We start from the raw sequence: 16,517 nt of genomic DNA, 5'->3' as shown, positions 1-16,517 counted from the left end.
AGTCTGAAAATACCAAAATGTCATCTAAATAAACAATTACAAACAAATCCAAAAAGTCCCTGAAAATGTCATTAACAAAATGTTGAAAAGTAGCTGGTGCGTTGCAGAGTCCGAATGGCATGACCAGGTACTCAAAGTGGCCAAAACGTGTCCGAAAGGCCGTTTTCCATTCGTCCCCCTTACGGATTCTGATTAGATTATAGGCCCCTCGTAAATCCAGTTTCGTAAATACTTTGGCTGATCGAAGTCTCTGGAATAATTCTGGAATCAATGGAAGGGGGTAGCGATTTTTAATCGTCACTTTATTTAAATCCCTGTAATCCACACATGGGCGGAGCGAATGATCTTTCTTTTCAACGAAAAATATTCCAGCACCGGCTGGGGAAGAGGAATGTCGAATAAATCCTTTCTTGAGGTTCTCATTGATGTATTCTTTGAGGACCATGAGTTCAGGTTCTGATAGAGGGAATATCCTCCCGAATGGAATTTCGGCTCCAGGTAGTAACTCGATTGGGCAATCGTAGACCCGATGAGGAGGGAGTGTGTCTGCCTTTCTCTTGTCAAACACGTCCAGGAATCTGTGGTATGTGACTGGGACCAACCTCTGGAGCTCAGATGTAGAACCCGAACAGGCAATGACCGGAACCAGGTGGTTTGAGGTCCTGACACAATTTTGGAGGCAGTAAGTGGATCGAAACACGACCTCACCGGTTATCCAGTTTATTTGGGGATTATGGGCTTGTAGCCATGGCATTCCTAAAATAATTGGGAAGAGTGGTGAAGAAATGACATCCAGGCAGATTAATTCTTGGTGATCGGATAGAATGTTGGCAAGTAGTGGCTGAGTCTCATGGGTATTAGGACCTGATCTGATGTTGGATCCATCTGCTAACCTTATAGAAAGTTGGCGTTGCTTGGGTACCAATGGAATGTTGTGTTGTAGAATGAGAGTATGGTCAATGAAGCAACTACAGGCGCCCGAATCAATTATAGCCTGGACCTGGAGTGTTCCTCCTGGAAGCTGTAAGGAAAAGGGAACAGCTATATGAATTGATTTTGTCAGAGGTAATGCATTGGATACAAGAGGTGAGTCTTTGAGCTTACGAATCTTATTTGGACATGTATTCGCATAGTGACCAGTTTCCCCGCAGTAAAGGCAAAGGTTATTCTGGCGCCGGCGTAGCTTCTCTTCAGGAGACAATGGTGAGCGAAGTAGCCCTAATTGCATTGGCTCTGGAGCTTCGGAAATGGGAGCAGGTGTGGAAGCAGGAGGATAATTCGGAGCCTTGGGTAACATCCAAGTGGGGCGAAACTGGCCAACTCTTTCAGACCTCCGATCCCTAAGACGGCGGTCAATTTGGATCGATACCTGTATGAGGTCTTCCAAAGAACTGGGAACTTCGATACGGGCCAACTCGTCTTTTAATGATTCAGACAATCCGATGCGGAATTGGTAACGTAGGGCGGCGTCGTTCCATTGAGTGTCAGAACTCCACCGCCTAAAGTCCGTCACATAATCCTCTACAGGTCTGCGACCCTGACGCAGGGCATGGAGACTGGCCTCAGCAGTTGTGGCACGCTGAGGATCGTCGTATAATTTAGCCATCTCATCCAGAAAAGAGTCCATGGTATCAAGTAAAGGGCTGGCCTGTTCCAAGAGGCGATGGGCCCAGGTCTGAGGTTCCCCCAGAAGCAAGGAGATGATGAACCCTACTTTTGTGCTTTCCAAGGAGAAGGTGCGAGGCTGTAGCAGGAAGTATAGTTGGCATGCATTACGAAAAGCACGGAATTTGCTGCGATCTCCGGAAAATCGCTCTGGAGTAGGAACTCGAGGCTCCGGGGATGGCACCACTATTGCAGGCATGGATGCTGGGGTTGCCGGACTGGCGGACCGAGATGCTGTAGCCCCTTGGGAGGCAGTAGTGTTTGGAGTTAATGTCTCCACCCTCTGCTCGAGTTGATGCTAACCATCCTGCAGGCCTTGAACTGCTTGGGTAAGGGCAGAGATTTGTTGGCACAGCTTCCAAAGGTGAGGCCCCCCTGTCTGACTCCATGTTTCTGGCTGGATCGTACTGTCACGTACCTTACAGTGGAGTCAGACTGCTGAGGCTGGCCTCTCGCACGGTTCCGGTCTCCACACCCCTGAGGATGGGGACAGGGCGCGTGAGGACACGAAAGGGTGCAGGTGCCTGAAGGTGGAGGTAGCAGACCTTGGAGATGCTGGGTCCTCACGGTAGAAGAGATGTTGTAGGTAGGCACCGGAAGATCAGCAGGTGTGCAGGAAGCACTGCGTGTCTGTAACAGGCAAGGTCGGCAACTGGCAGGCAATGCGGTACAATAACAGGAGGCAGGTGCGTAATCAGGAACAAGCAAGGGTCTGGCAACGTGCAAGCAAACGAGGTACAGATTCAGGAGACAAGCCAAAGTCGAAGTCCAAGCCAGGGTCAAAGGTAGTCCAGGAGATAGTAGCACAGGGTATCCAAAGAGCGGGTGTCAGGAACGGGTCACAGGAACAAGGATCACGGGAGCAAGGTCACAGGAGCAAGGTCACAGGAGCAAGGTCACAGGAGCAACGATCAGGTCTACAGGAGTAGCTGAAGACGATCCAGCACTGATGTCAGGCCAGGATCCTGTTTATATAGAGGGGAGTGAGCCAGGATTGGTGGAAGTGGCCGTTCGTGCGTGAATACGTACATCCGTTCAGTTTGCGCGGGTGTCTTCGCGTGTTCGGATTGGCGTACGTCCACGTGTTCGGATTGGCGTACGTCCACGTGTTAGGATTAGCATACGTCCGTTCGTCCTGGAATTCGTACGCCTCTGACGGGGACACCGTGCATGCCGCCTGGAACGAAGGGAAACTGTCGCTATACGGGGACGGGCATACGTATGGTGAGTTCCCTGACACCCGCACATCCCGATTGCCTCGGATCGCTGCAAGCAGCGGCTCCAAGGCAATCACGAAGAGAATTGGGGATAAGGGGCATCCCTGTCTCGTCCCGTTGAACAATTCAAGGGGGCGAGACAGGGAACCATTCACCTTGATCCTGGCTGTCGGCTTATTGTACAACGCTTTTACCCATTTCATCATTCTCTCACCCAGGCCCATGTGTTTTAAGGTCTCATTTATGAACTCCCAGTCTGCTCTATCAAAAGCCTTCTCGGCGTCCACAGACAGGAGCAGAGTGGGAGTCTCTCTTCTAGATGCTTCCTGGATCAGCATGATTGACTTCAGGGAATTATCCCTCCCCTCTCGTCCTCGAACGAATCCCACCTGATCAGTATGAACCCAATCGGGGAGGAGTATTTTCAGTCGCTCAGCCAAGATTTTCGCGTAGATCTTCACGTCCGTATTCAATAATGATATCGGCCTATAACTCTCCAATGCTGCAGGATCCTTAGGCCGCGTACACACGAGCGGACTGTCTGATGGACTTGGTCCGCTGAAACGTGTTTCAGCGGACAATCCGCTCGTGTGTGGGCTTCAGCTGACTTTTTCAGCGGACAGTCTGGCGGACTAAGTCTTTCGGAATTTCCGTAATATTGTCCGTCCAAACTTGGTTTCAGCGGACAGTCCGCTCGTGAGTAGGCTAGTTCGACGGACTAAGTATGGCGCATGCTCAGAAAGGATTTACACGGCGAAAGGTTGCATTGCAGTGTATTGGACGTCGTATTTCTAGTCCCGTCGTACGTGCTGTACACGTCATCGCGCAAGCTTTCGGCGGACTGTCTGTTCATCGTGTGTGGTCAAGTCCGTTCATTCGAAAGTAGGACGGACTGTCTGTCGGATTGTCTGACGGACTTAGTTGGGCAGACAGTCCGCCCGTGTGTACGCGGCCTTACCCTCCTTTAAAATCAATGTGATGTGTGCGAGCAGGGCCTCTTCACGAAGGGCCCCCCGTCCCCCACCTCATTGAAATATTCGCAGAGTTTTGGAGCCAAAAAGCTTCGGAATTTTTTGTAATATAAAATGGAATAGCCATCAGGGCCGGGACTACCCCCAAGAGCTGTATCTTTAATTACTCTTTCTACTTCCATTACTGAGATAGGGGTCTCTAATTCCTTCATCTCGTCGCGCGTTCCTTTTGGAAAATCGAGCTTCTCAAGATATTCCCGGATGGCTTCTTTCCTTTTCCCCCGGTCCTCCCTTCTTGTACCTATATTGTATAAAGCGCTATAATATACATGGAAGTTCTCTGCAATATCAGGTGTTGCGAACTTCATCTCCCCCTCTTTGTCCCTGATCTTCGGTATGTAGGTCCTGTTTTTCTGTTCCTTTACTCTTCTTGCCAACCACTTACTTGACTTGTTGCCCCACTGATGTCTCTCCCTGTTTATTTTATAAAAAGCTGTCCTCCTCTCTTGTTCTAGGAGTTCTTCCAACTCTCTTTTTTTTTTCAGTAATTCCTGGGTCTCCTGGAGCCCTCTGGATCTGGTCGTTTGTTCTAATTCCTCAATCTCCGTATAAAGCTGAACCTTCGCCTTCTCCCTTTCTTTCTTTTTCCCGGCTCCAATTCCAATCAAGATCCCTCTAATAACAACCTTGTGTGTCTCCCAGATAGTAGCCTTTGAGCATTCTCCTGTATCATTCACCTCATAAAAGTCGCTTAATTCCTGTAAAATTTTTGTGCTTACGTCCTGTTCTTGAATGAGTGAATCATTCAATTTCCAGGCACTTCCTGTCCCCATGGAGCCCTGTATTTCTAGTTGGATTTTTATAGGGGCGTGATCGGACAGGGTGATTGGTTTAATTTCTGATTTTTTTAAGTTGGCCACTAATTGTTGTCCTACAAATATAGAGTCTAATCTTGTAAAGGTTTTGTGGGCTGAGGAGAAGTGGGTGTAGTCCCGTTCTTTCTGGTGGCTGATCCTCCATACATCGTGTAACTGGGCACTAGTCAATGCTTTGTTTATTTTTCTGTATCTCTGTTCCGCCACCCGTGTACCGCCCCCCGAGGAGTCCATCTTAGGGTCTAAACACCAATTTAGATCTCCTGCTAGAATTACCATGCCTGTTCTGAATTCCTCCAGTTTACTTAACACTCTCATTAAAAATGTATCTGGATTTCTGTTTGGCGCGTACACATTAACAATGGTGCATTGCATATCTCCCAGTTTACCCTTTAAAAATAAATATCTCCCCTCTGGGTCAGTCAATCGTTCCTCGATTTCAAACCTTACTGATTTATCGAAACCGATAGCTACCCCTCTGGAATGCGCAGAGGGTGTATCTCCATAGAACCAAACTGGGAATTGGGGTGATGTCAGTTTAATCCCTGAATTATTGGTAATGTATGTTTCTTGAAGGCATATGACATTTCCCCCCATAAATTGGAGTTCTTTATTAATTTTATATCTTTTTTTCTTTTGTGTTTAGTCCCCTCACATTATATGTTATCACATTAATAAGTACCATGTACAGCTATTTTATTGGTCTATCGTTCAGCGAGTGCTGACCCAGAGGGGATTTTCCTATTCCGGGGGACAAGGAGGACGCGAAGGACCATAACGAAGAAAAAATAAATAAATAAATAAATAAATAAATTTTTAAACCCCCCAAAATACTCCCTCCCACCCTCCCTTTTTCCCAACTCTGCATCTGCAGCCGTTGGCCGGGGTCTCTCCCCCGTTTCTTTTTTTTCTCCTCCCTTTCTCTTTTGTGGATATATGAACCCGACTTTTATCTCTCTGATAATATCTGTTCTTCATATTTACCCTGGGGTTCACACCTGGTGGCGCCTACCCAACGGCGACTCCCTCCTCCCCACCCCCTCCCCCCCCCTCCTTCCCCGGACCCATCTAACCCTCAACATTACTGCACGCTGTTTCTGTTATCTCCTTCCCTATCATTTGTCTCTATACTTCTCCCTCTCTGCCATCTTAACTTCCTTTGGGGAAGATTCGTATCGATTTCTTCCTGCCAACCTGGTAGCGGAGGGGGGGGGTAATCTCTAAACTCTCACAAAACCCTCTCAAATCTTCAGGGAAGCGAAGCACCGCAGAGCGGCCGTCTCTTCTCCCCCTCAAGCACGCTGGGAAGCCCCACTGATAGGGGACTCCCGAAGCGTTCATGACTTCCGTTAAGGGTTTTAATAGTCTCCTTCTCCTCAGCGTTTCCGGGGCTAAGTCTGAGAACACTCGCAGCTCTGCACCCTCAAAGGAAATCTCCGACAATGCCCTTAGTTTCTCCATTATTTGCCCTTTCTCTTCTGCATAGTGGAACCTGACTATCACGTCGCGTATAGCATCCCTACTTACTGCCCCCCGAGCTGCGATCCTATGAACTCTGTCTAACTTTAGGCTTTCAGTGGGCTCCCTTTGTAGTAACGGATTGAAGACCTGCTGCACTATTTTACCCAGCTCTGCGGCACCGTATTTTTCGGGAAGACCTTTAATGCGTACGTTCTTCCTCCTGCTCCTATTCTCCTGATCTTCTAATTTGTAAAGGAGGGACCTATTTGTTCTCTGGAGACTCTGTACCTGTTCTGCTATCTCATCTATCCTGAGCTCCTGGTTGTCCATTCTATCTTCAATCTCCTCTACCCTCTCCAATACTCGACCAATATCTGCACGTACTCCAGCTATTTCTATCTTTAGGGTCGCCTCCATTTTTGCAAACATTTCCCCGAGCATCTCCTTTATCAGAGAAGATTCCACTTGGGGACCTGGTCGCAAAGTCTCTTCCTCGGACACTGGCTCTCCTATTGCTCTCCCCTCCTCTTTATCCTTTTGACCTCTGGCTGAGCTTTGTGTTGTGGGGCTTATCTCTTTAGTCCCTCCCATTTTTGCCCCACGTTTGCTTTCGCTCCTTTACCTTCCTCTCCTATCTTCTGTCTACTCGGACCTGACCTCCGTCCTACTCCTTGTTTTGGACTTTCCTGCACCTCCTCTAGCGCACTGGTGTTAGTGATGTTGCTTGCCATGTATCTCTGAATCCCTCCTGGACTGGATACAGGTGGGGCATTTTTACCTGATTTTGCCTTCCCCCTCATTCTTTCTCCCTACTATTCTTTCAAAAAAAAAAATTCTAAATCTGTCCCACCTTTCTGTAAACAAGTCGTCCCCTCAGAGGCAGATGGATGGACCTCTGGGGGGTAAGCCCTTCCTGCGATCAGCCAATATACCCCTTAAAAATAAATGCTAAGTGATGTAAACATAAGCATTCAGGATAAAAGATGAAAAATATCTACATGGGAAGGGAGAGTGATGTAATCATAAGCATTCAGGATTAAAGATGGAAAATATCTACATGAAGAGGGCGGGGAGCGAAAGCAAATGGTCAGTTCTGGGATATATAGGGACAGCGGGGTCTTCAGTGGCTCTTCTTTTTCCAGCCGTGCACTCTCCTCTGTCCCCTTCACATTTCCCTCCTCCTTGGGCTGGAGATTGTTTATCGCCCCTGCCCTTTATTCCTCTGCCTTCGGCTGAATAAGAGGAGTAGAGTCCTTCTATAATGTGGACGGGACTCCTTCACAGGTCTCCGCTTTAGTTCTGCTTCTTCTTGGGAGAGACACAGATACTCTTCTGAAGCACAAATGGGAGAAAAAACACAAACGAAAGGACCAAACAGTGCGAGGGAGAGAGGCCCTCTAATCCGGGAAGGGCCGGGGAGAAAGCGGGAGCCCAGACTCCTCCACTTTGATGGACCCAGGGGAATGCTTCCTTGCAGCTGCCACAGACACTCTTTCTCTCTCCTTTTAAACGTGTACTGTACCCTTACTCTTGGGACCGTGCCCAGTCGGGGCGGGATATTAAAGCCTCCTAGGTACATGAACAGAAGCCGGCGTGCGCCCGGGACGGCCTATATATTATCAGAGCTAACCGCAGTCCTTGGGTTTACTGCTTTCTGTTTGCTGTGCCTGAACCGCATAGGCTTGAGGAGGATACCAGTGCTAATGCTGCCCTTCCAGTGACCTGTGGGGGGGGGTGGCAACCTTTTCCCTTCTTACTAGCTTACTTGATTCAAGCAGTTAACTGTTGTCCATCAGAGTTCCCACAGGGAAGTATGTTCTGACTGTATGGTCCTGGTCCTCCTGACCAGCCCCCAAGACTTCCATTTTTGGCCTGATTTTGGCCTGATAACATGCATACAAGTTGACACAAAGGGGTTTGAATGGCTATTAAAGCTGCCCACCCTCACCTGTGATCTGTTTGCTTGTAATTAGTGTGTGTGTGTATAAAAGGTCAATGAGTTTCTGGACTCCTGACAGACCCTTGCCTCTTTCATCCAGTGCTGCACTGATGTTTCTGGATTCTGAGTCATGGGGAAAGCAAAATAATTGTCAAAGGAAAAGGTAGTTGAACTGTATAAAACAGGAAAGGGATATGAAAAGATATCCAAGGAATTGAGAATGCTGATCAGCAGTGTTCAAACTCTAATCAAGAAGTGGAAAATGAGGGGTTCTGTTAAAAAAAAAAAAAAAAACACGGTCAGGTAGATCAACTAAAATTTCAGCCATAACTGCCAGGAAAATTGTTCGGGATGCAAAGAAAAACCCACAAATAACTTCAGGTGTAATACAGGACTCTCTGAAAACATGTGGTGTGGCCGTTTCAATATGCACAATAAAGAGGCACTTGAAGAAAGATGGGCTGCATGGTCGAGTCGCGAGAAGAAAGCCATTACCATGCAAATGCCACAAAGTATCCCACTTACAATACGTCAGACAGCACAGAGACAGGTCTCAAACCAAAGACATTTGAAGCGATGAGACCAAAATTTAGATTTTTGGCCACAACCATAAACACTACATTTGGAGAGGAGTCGACAAGGCCTATGATGAAAGGTATACCATTCCTACTGTGAAATACAGACGTGGATCGCTGATGTTATGGGGATGGGTGAGCTACCAAGGCACAGGAAATTTTGTCAAAATTGATGGCAAGATGAATGCAGTATGTTATCAAAAAATACTGGAGGAACATTTGCATTCATCATCCAGGAAGCTGCTCATGGGACGTACTTGGACATTCCAACATGACAGTGATCCAAAACACAAGACCAAGTCATCCTGTCATTGGTGACAGTAGAATAAATAGAAGGTTCTGGAGTGGCCATCTCAGTCTCCTAACCTCAATATCATTGAGCCACTCTGGGGAGATCTCAAACGTGCAGTTCATACAAGACAGCCCAAGAATTTACAGGAACTGGAGGCTTTTTGCCAAGAGGAATGGGCAGCTTTACCAGCTGAGAAAATAAAGAACCTCATCCACAAATACCACAAAAGACTTCAAGCTGTCATTTGATGTTAAAGGGGGCAATACACGGTATTAAGAACTGAGGTACTTTTGATCAGTGTCATTTGGTTAGTTTCTGTTGTCATTATGATTTAAAAAGAGTAAACACAGTTGATTGATAATAAATAGCTTCAGCCAAACACTAATCATGAGTGAAAAAAAAGTTTTTGTGTTATCATTCATATTCTCTAAGAAATGGCCAAGAAATCATAAATTCTGCCAGGTTTACATTCTGCTATGTAAACTTATGAGCACAACTGTATATACAGTACATTTAGCAGTGTACAATCTATAATACACTTCAGGCAGTGTATTAATATAAATTTATATATATTATACAATATCTCACATAAGTGAGTACACCTCTCACATTTTTGTAAATATTTTATTATATCTTTTCATGTGACAACACTAAAGAAATGACACTTTGCTACTATGTAAAGTAGTGAGTGTACAGCTTGTATAACAGTGTAAATTTGCTGTCCCCTCAAAATAACTCAACACACAGCCATTGTTATTATTATTCTGGATTTATATAGCGCCAACAATTTACGCAGCGCTTTACAATATAAAAGGAGACAATACAGTTACAATACAATAAATTACAAGAGGATTAAGAGGGCCCTGCTCAGAAGAGTTTACAAGTTAAGTTGTGGGGAATGAGCTGAGGGAAGTGGTAGGAGATTAGTTGGAGACGTGATAGGCTTTCCTGAAGAGATGAGTTTTTAGGGATCGTCTGAAGGTAACAAGAGTAGGGGATAGCCAGACCAGTGGAGGTAGCGAGTTCCAGAGGATGAGAGAGGCTCTGGGGAAATCTTGGAGACGAGCATGGGAGGGGGAGACAGGAGAGCTTGAGTGTAGGAGGTTGGATGAGAGCGGAGGGGACGATTTGGGTGATATTTGGAGACAAGATTGGTGATATAGCTCGGAGCAGAGTTGTGAATGGCTTTGTATGTTGTGGTTAGTATTTTGAGTTGAATTCGCTGGGTGATTGGGAGCCAGTGTAGGGATTGGAGGAGAGAGTTTGCAGACACTGAGCGGTTGGTAAGGTGGATAAGTCTGGCAGCAGCATTCATGATAGACCATTAATGTCTAAACCACTGGCAACAAAAGTGAGTACACCCCTAAGTGAAAATCTCCAAGTTGGGCCCAATTAGCCATTTTCCCTCCCTGGTGTCATGTGATTTGTTAGTGTTACAAGATCTCAGGTGTGAATGGGGAGCAGGTGTGTTAACACCAAATTTATCACTCTCACTCTCTCATACTAGTCACTGGAAGTTCAACATGGCAAAGAACTCTCTGAGGATCTGAAAAAAAGAATTGTTGCTCTACATAAAGTTGACCATACGCCGCACAATACATCAAATTGGCTGCATGGCTGTCGTCCCAGAAGTAAGCCTATTCCAAAGATGATGCGAAAGAAAGCCCGCAAACAGTTTGCTGAAGACAAGCAGACTAAGGACATGGATTATTGGAACCATGTCCTGTGCTCTAATGACCAAGATAAACTTATTTGGTTCAGATGGTGTCACGCATGTGTGGTGGCAACCAAGTGAGGAATACAAAGACAAGTGTGTCTTGCCTGGAGTCAAGCATGGTGATGGGAGTGTCATGGTCTGGGGCTGCATGAGGGCTGCCGGCACTGAGGAGCTATAGTTCATTGAGCGAACCGTAAATGGCAACATGTACTGTGACATACTGAAGTAGACCATGATCCCTTCCCTTCGGAGACTGGCCTGCAGGGCAGCATTCCAACATGATAATGACCCCAAAAACACCTTCAATATGACCACTGCCTTGCTAAAGAAGCTCAGGGTAAAGGTGATGGACTGGCCAAGCATGTCTCCAGACCTAAACCCTATTATGCATCTGTGGGGCATACTCAAATGGAAGGTGGAGGAGTGCAAGGTCTCTAACATCCTCCAGCTCCGTGATGTCATCATGGAGGAGTGGAAGAGGACTCCAGTGGCAACCTGTGAAGTTCTGGTGAACTCCATGCCCAAAAGGATTAAGGCAAGAGCTGGAAAATAATGGTGGCCACACAAAATATTGACACTTTGTGCCCAATTTGGACATTTTCACTTAGGGGTGTACTCACGTTTGTTGCCAGTGGTTTAGACATTAATGGTTGTACATTGAGTTATTTTGAGGGGACTGCAAATTTACACTGTTATACAAGCTGTACACTCACTACTTTACATTGTAGCAAAGTGTAATTTCTTCAGTGTTGTCACATGAAAAGATATAATAAAATATTTACAAAAATGTGAGGGGTGTACTCACTTTTGTGAGATACTGTATATCATGTCCAGAAGGCCACCAAGGGGAGGCAGATGCTCACAGGCCACTAAAAGAGGGAAATCAGCCTCTGTGTCTACAGTGAAAAGTGGTGGCGGACATGGTGCATCCTCTGCAGGTGGGTCACGCTTGTCCTTTTTTTCTGTTGCTGGCCAACTTATTGAGCCACAACATACAGAAGAGTTGGTAGAGTGGATAACTAAGCTGTCCTCATTCTCCTCATCCTCTGTCATCCATGCTCATACTAGTTTGCCTTCCAATGCAGCTGCCAAAGCGGCCTATTCCACCGACTCCTTCTCCACAGTTACTCCTTCCGTAGCCCCACCATCATGCACGGAGGCGTCACCAGAATTATTTGATCATAGTGTCAGTTACATGCTGATGGAGGATGCGCAGCAATTTGAAAGCTCCGACATTGGTTCCCAGGTTGAGGAAGGGAGTCACATGAACCTAGACAGAGGGGGTACCACAGAAGGACAAGAAACTAGCAGTCATGTTCCCCCAGCTGCAACATACTGCCAAGTTTGCTCCAGTGACGAGGAGGGAGGGGATGATGAGGTCACTGACTGTGCTTGGGTGCCTGGGAGAAGAGAGTAGGAGAAGGCATAACTCCAACGAGGCAGGATGTCCTCCAGGGGCCAGCTTAAGCCACCCTATTTCAACACACTACAGAGTTCCACAGGTGCAGGGCGCTGCTGACTCCCCACCGACTTCCAAAATTTCATTGGTGTTGGCTTTTTTGCGACATGTGCCATAGATCACACCATTGCTGTTTGCAATCGATGTCTGAAGCGGATCAAGTGTGGCCAGAACAGCACCCACTTGGCCCCACATGCTTGACAAGACATATGACGACCTGCCATGCAGTCTGTTGGCAACAGCACCTGAAAGACCCACATAATTAAAAAAAGGCGGATTGCTCCTTATCAAACCCCTTCTGTACCTCCAGTCCTCTCAAAAACCTGCACTGAGAAGAATGAAGGTATAGCAATAGGTGTCACAAGTACTTGCAGCCAATCTGCTAGCAGTACACCACCAACTGATATCAGCAGGCAAATTTCGCTAACCCAGTTGCAGAACTGTAGAAAAAAAATACTGTCCCAGCCATCCACATGCTTAGAGTCTAAATGCTAGCATGGGCTCCCTGATTCTGCAAAGCCTGCGAAAGGACCCTGGGATTCATGGGATCAAGGCGAGGGATCATTACTGGCTGGCAAGCCTTCTTGATCTACATTACAAGGGTAAAGTTGCAGCACTCATCCTGCCTTCGCAGAGGGGGAAAAGGATAACACATCTTCAGGAGGCCTTAAAGAAAAGTTTTTGTAATGCCTTTCCAGACCCTAGGAGGTTACCATTTCCTGGTGCTGGACAACGTGTTTCTGAGGCTTTGTTCGGTCAGAGGAAGAGTGGTAGAGAAGCTGGCCGGCTGACCGATGACTTTAAACAATTTTTCAGTCCTCAGTGCCAAGGTCTGATAGGGATGAGCCAGTGGTTCGAGTCGAATGTAAGGTGTCCGTTTGTTCTAAAATGAACCGAACATATGGGCCGTTCATAGGAAATTAGAGCGCCGCGAGATCGCAGTGCATTGCTGTATGATGGTTAACCAAAGCATGCACCGGACCTGCATGCTTTGGCCTATCACAGCGCGCTCTGCTGAGAGAGCCATAATTGGCCAATCATGGCTCAGGGAGACTAAGTCCGCACCCCACACTATATAAGGCTTCTTACAGAGTGGCCGTGTGTAGTGTTGTTGGCGTGGACAAAAAGATAGCTTGAGTTAGATTAAGCAGGCAGGTTATTCAGTTAGTGGCAGTCTGATATATATATATATATATATATATATATATATATATATATATATATATATATACACACATACACAGTCAGTCTAGTATATATATATACATACACTCTGCGTCCAGTGTAGGCTATATCTACAGTGCATTCCATGGTTTACAGTTTCTAATACACTTCAACCAGTGTACACAATATTTAATACAGTGTAGTGTGGTCTTGCAAAACAAAAAATACATCATGTCCGGATGGACACCAAGGAGAGGCAGACATTCACAGGCCACTAAAAGGGGGCAAGCAGCCTCTGTTGGTACAGTCAACAGTGGTGGTTGTGGACATGGTGCATTCTCTGCAGTTGGCCGTGGGGCACACTTGTCCTTTTTTTCTGCTGCTGGCCATGTTAGTTTCTAATACACTTCAACCGGTGTACACAGTATTTAATACAGTGTAGTGTGGTCTTGCAAAACAAAAAATACATCATGTCCAGATGGCCACCAAGGAGAGGCAGACATTCACAGGCCACTAAAAGGGGGCAAGCAGCCTCTGTTGGTACAGTCAACAGTGGTGGTTGTGGACATGGTGCATTCTCTGCAGTTGGCCGTGGGGCACACTTGTCCTTTTTTTCTGCTGCTGGCCGTGTTATTGAGCCACAACATGCAGACAAGCTGGTAGAATGGATAATGAAGCTGTCTTCATCCTTCTCATCCTGTAATTACAATTCTTGATATAATATTTCACAGCAGGGCCCCTACCGACGCCCAACAAGAGTAATTGTGAGGGATTATAGTGTTGTGGCACCACCACCTCCCAAGGCCCAATTTTTCTGCCCCTATTTAACAGGGGCATGTAATTAAAGTTTTTGATATAATATTTCAACACAGGGCCTGTTCCTGCGCCCAACAAGAGTAACTGTGAGGGCTTGCAGTGTTCTGGTACCACCAACACCTAAGGCCCAATTTTCTGCAGAGTATATAGAGCAGGCCATATAGTGTATATATACTGCTGTTCAGAGTATATAGTGCCTGGGGGACCTCCACACCATTTAAAAAATAATTGGGGTGCAGGGTTCTCCTTAATATCCAGACTTGAATGGCCTGGTATGGATTAGTGGCGTTTTGCCGGCGGTATTACAGTGCTGCCCCATTGATTTCAATGGGGAGCAGCGGTGGAGGAGCGGTAAACACACCGCTCCAAAGAAGCTGCTGGCAGGACTTTTTTCTGACGTCCTGCCAGCGCACCGCTGTAGTGTGAAAGCCCTCGGGGCTTTCACACTACAGACAATGGTGCAGCTTCTTTAAGGCGGATTGCAGGCGCTATTTCTAACGCTAGAGCGCCTGCAAAACGCCCTGGTGTGAAAGGGGTGTCAGAAATGTAATTTTGCTGCGGCACTGTTATAAACATGGGAAAGATGCGCTATGTTACAGACATACTAAGGACACCCCCTGGGCACAATATTTAAAGGAATATTTCATTTTTATTGTTTCACTTTAAGCATTATTAAAATCACTGCTACCAGAAAAACGAACGTTTTAAAAACTTTTTTTGCATTTATACTTATGTTCCCGGGGCAGGACCTGGGTCCCCAAACTTTTTATGGCAATAACTTGCATATAAGCCTTTAAAATGAGCACTTTTGATTTTTCAAGTTCGTATCACATAGACTTTAACAGTGTTCACGCACATTTTTTACCTGTTCGCATGTTCTGCTGCGAATTGAATCGGGGGTGTTCGGCTTCCTTAGTTCCAGCAATCATTGTGTCTGCATTATATGGTAAAGGAACATCTAGGTGCAAGAGCAGACTTGGAGACCTTTACAACAAAGCATCCACTGGGTTACTGGGTCTTGAGGATGGACCACTGGCCAGAACTTGCTCAATATGCAATCGAGCTACTGGCCTGTCCTACCCTCCATTTCTAAACGCACATTCAGTGCTGCTAGAAAGTTTGTAACAGGTCAAAGCTGTCCACAGACTACGTTGATAGGCTCACATTTATAAAAATGAATCGGTCCTGGATCAGCAGCTATCAAGCCCCTGATGCTGATGTTACTGATCACATTTGCTAAGGATATGGGATCCCTTAAATACCGCCTATCCTATTCCTCCTGAATCTTGATTATGCTAGCTTCCAACAATAATTTTGATGTAGGGCACAACCAACACCGAATGCCACATTTTTATGCTCCTGTTTAACATGGGCATGTAATTACAATTTTTAAAATATTTGTTTACAGCAGGGCTCGTTCCTGCGCCCAACAAGAGTAACTGTGAGGGGTTACTGTGTTCTGGCACCACCAACACCTAAGGCCCAATTTTTCTGCATAGTATATAGTCTAGTCAGTGTAGTATATATAATACAGTCTATATAGTGCAGTGTACAGTATATAATATAGTATATTGAAGTGGAAACCCTATGATAGAATTAAGAAAAAATGGCATGCTTCCCCCCAAGTCCATACCAGTCCCTTTGGGTCCACGCCAAATTTAAAGAAAACTGTGTGGGGTCCCCCCAAAATCCATAATAGACCCGAATCAGAGCAAGTAGCCTGGCGAGTGCCCCCCCCTCCTGAACCATACCAGGCCGCTTGCCCTCAACACGGGGAGGGTGGTTTGGGGTCCCCCTCACAGCACCTTATCCCCATGTTGATGGGGACAAGGGCCTCGTCCCCACAACCCTTGCCTGGTGGTTGTGGAGGTCTGCAGGAGGGGGCTTATCTGAATCTGGAAGACCCTTTTAACAAGGGGGCCCCCAGATCATGGCCCCCACCATGTGAAAAGTGTCAAAAAGTTAAAACCACAATACAGTTTTTGACAATTTCTTTATTAAAAAAAAAAAAAAATGTCCATCCATTTTCAATCACTCCGCTCGATGGACCTGAAAAATAGAAAAAAAAAACCTCCACCTTGATGGGAGGCGTCCCTCCGACTGCTGTCTTTTTTCTGTGACAGCTGTTATATAGGCAAGGACGGAGCCACCCGTTGACATAACCGAGTAACCCAGCTCCTTCTGACAGCACATGTGCCGTCAGAGGGGCGGGTCATCCAGTTACATCAGCGGGTGGCCCTGCCTTTGTCTATCTCTATATAAGAGCTGTCACAGCAAAAAGACAGCAGTCGGCGGGGACGCCTCCCATGGAGACAGGGTATTTTCCTTTTTTTTATTTCTATTTTTCAGGTCCATCAGTTGGCCCG

The sequence above is a fragment of the Lithobates pipiens genome, unplaced genomic scaffold (genome assembly GCF_037356315.1).
Source record: "Lithobates pipiens isolate NorthernLeopardFrog02 unplaced genomic scaffold, aLitPip1_a1.2 Scaffold_25, whole genome shotgun sequence".
NCBI classification, from domain to species: domain Eukaryota; kingdom Metazoa; phylum Chordata; class Amphibia; order Anura; family Ranidae; genus Lithobates; species Lithobates pipiens.
This window is presented reverse-complemented; position numbering follows the sequence as displayed.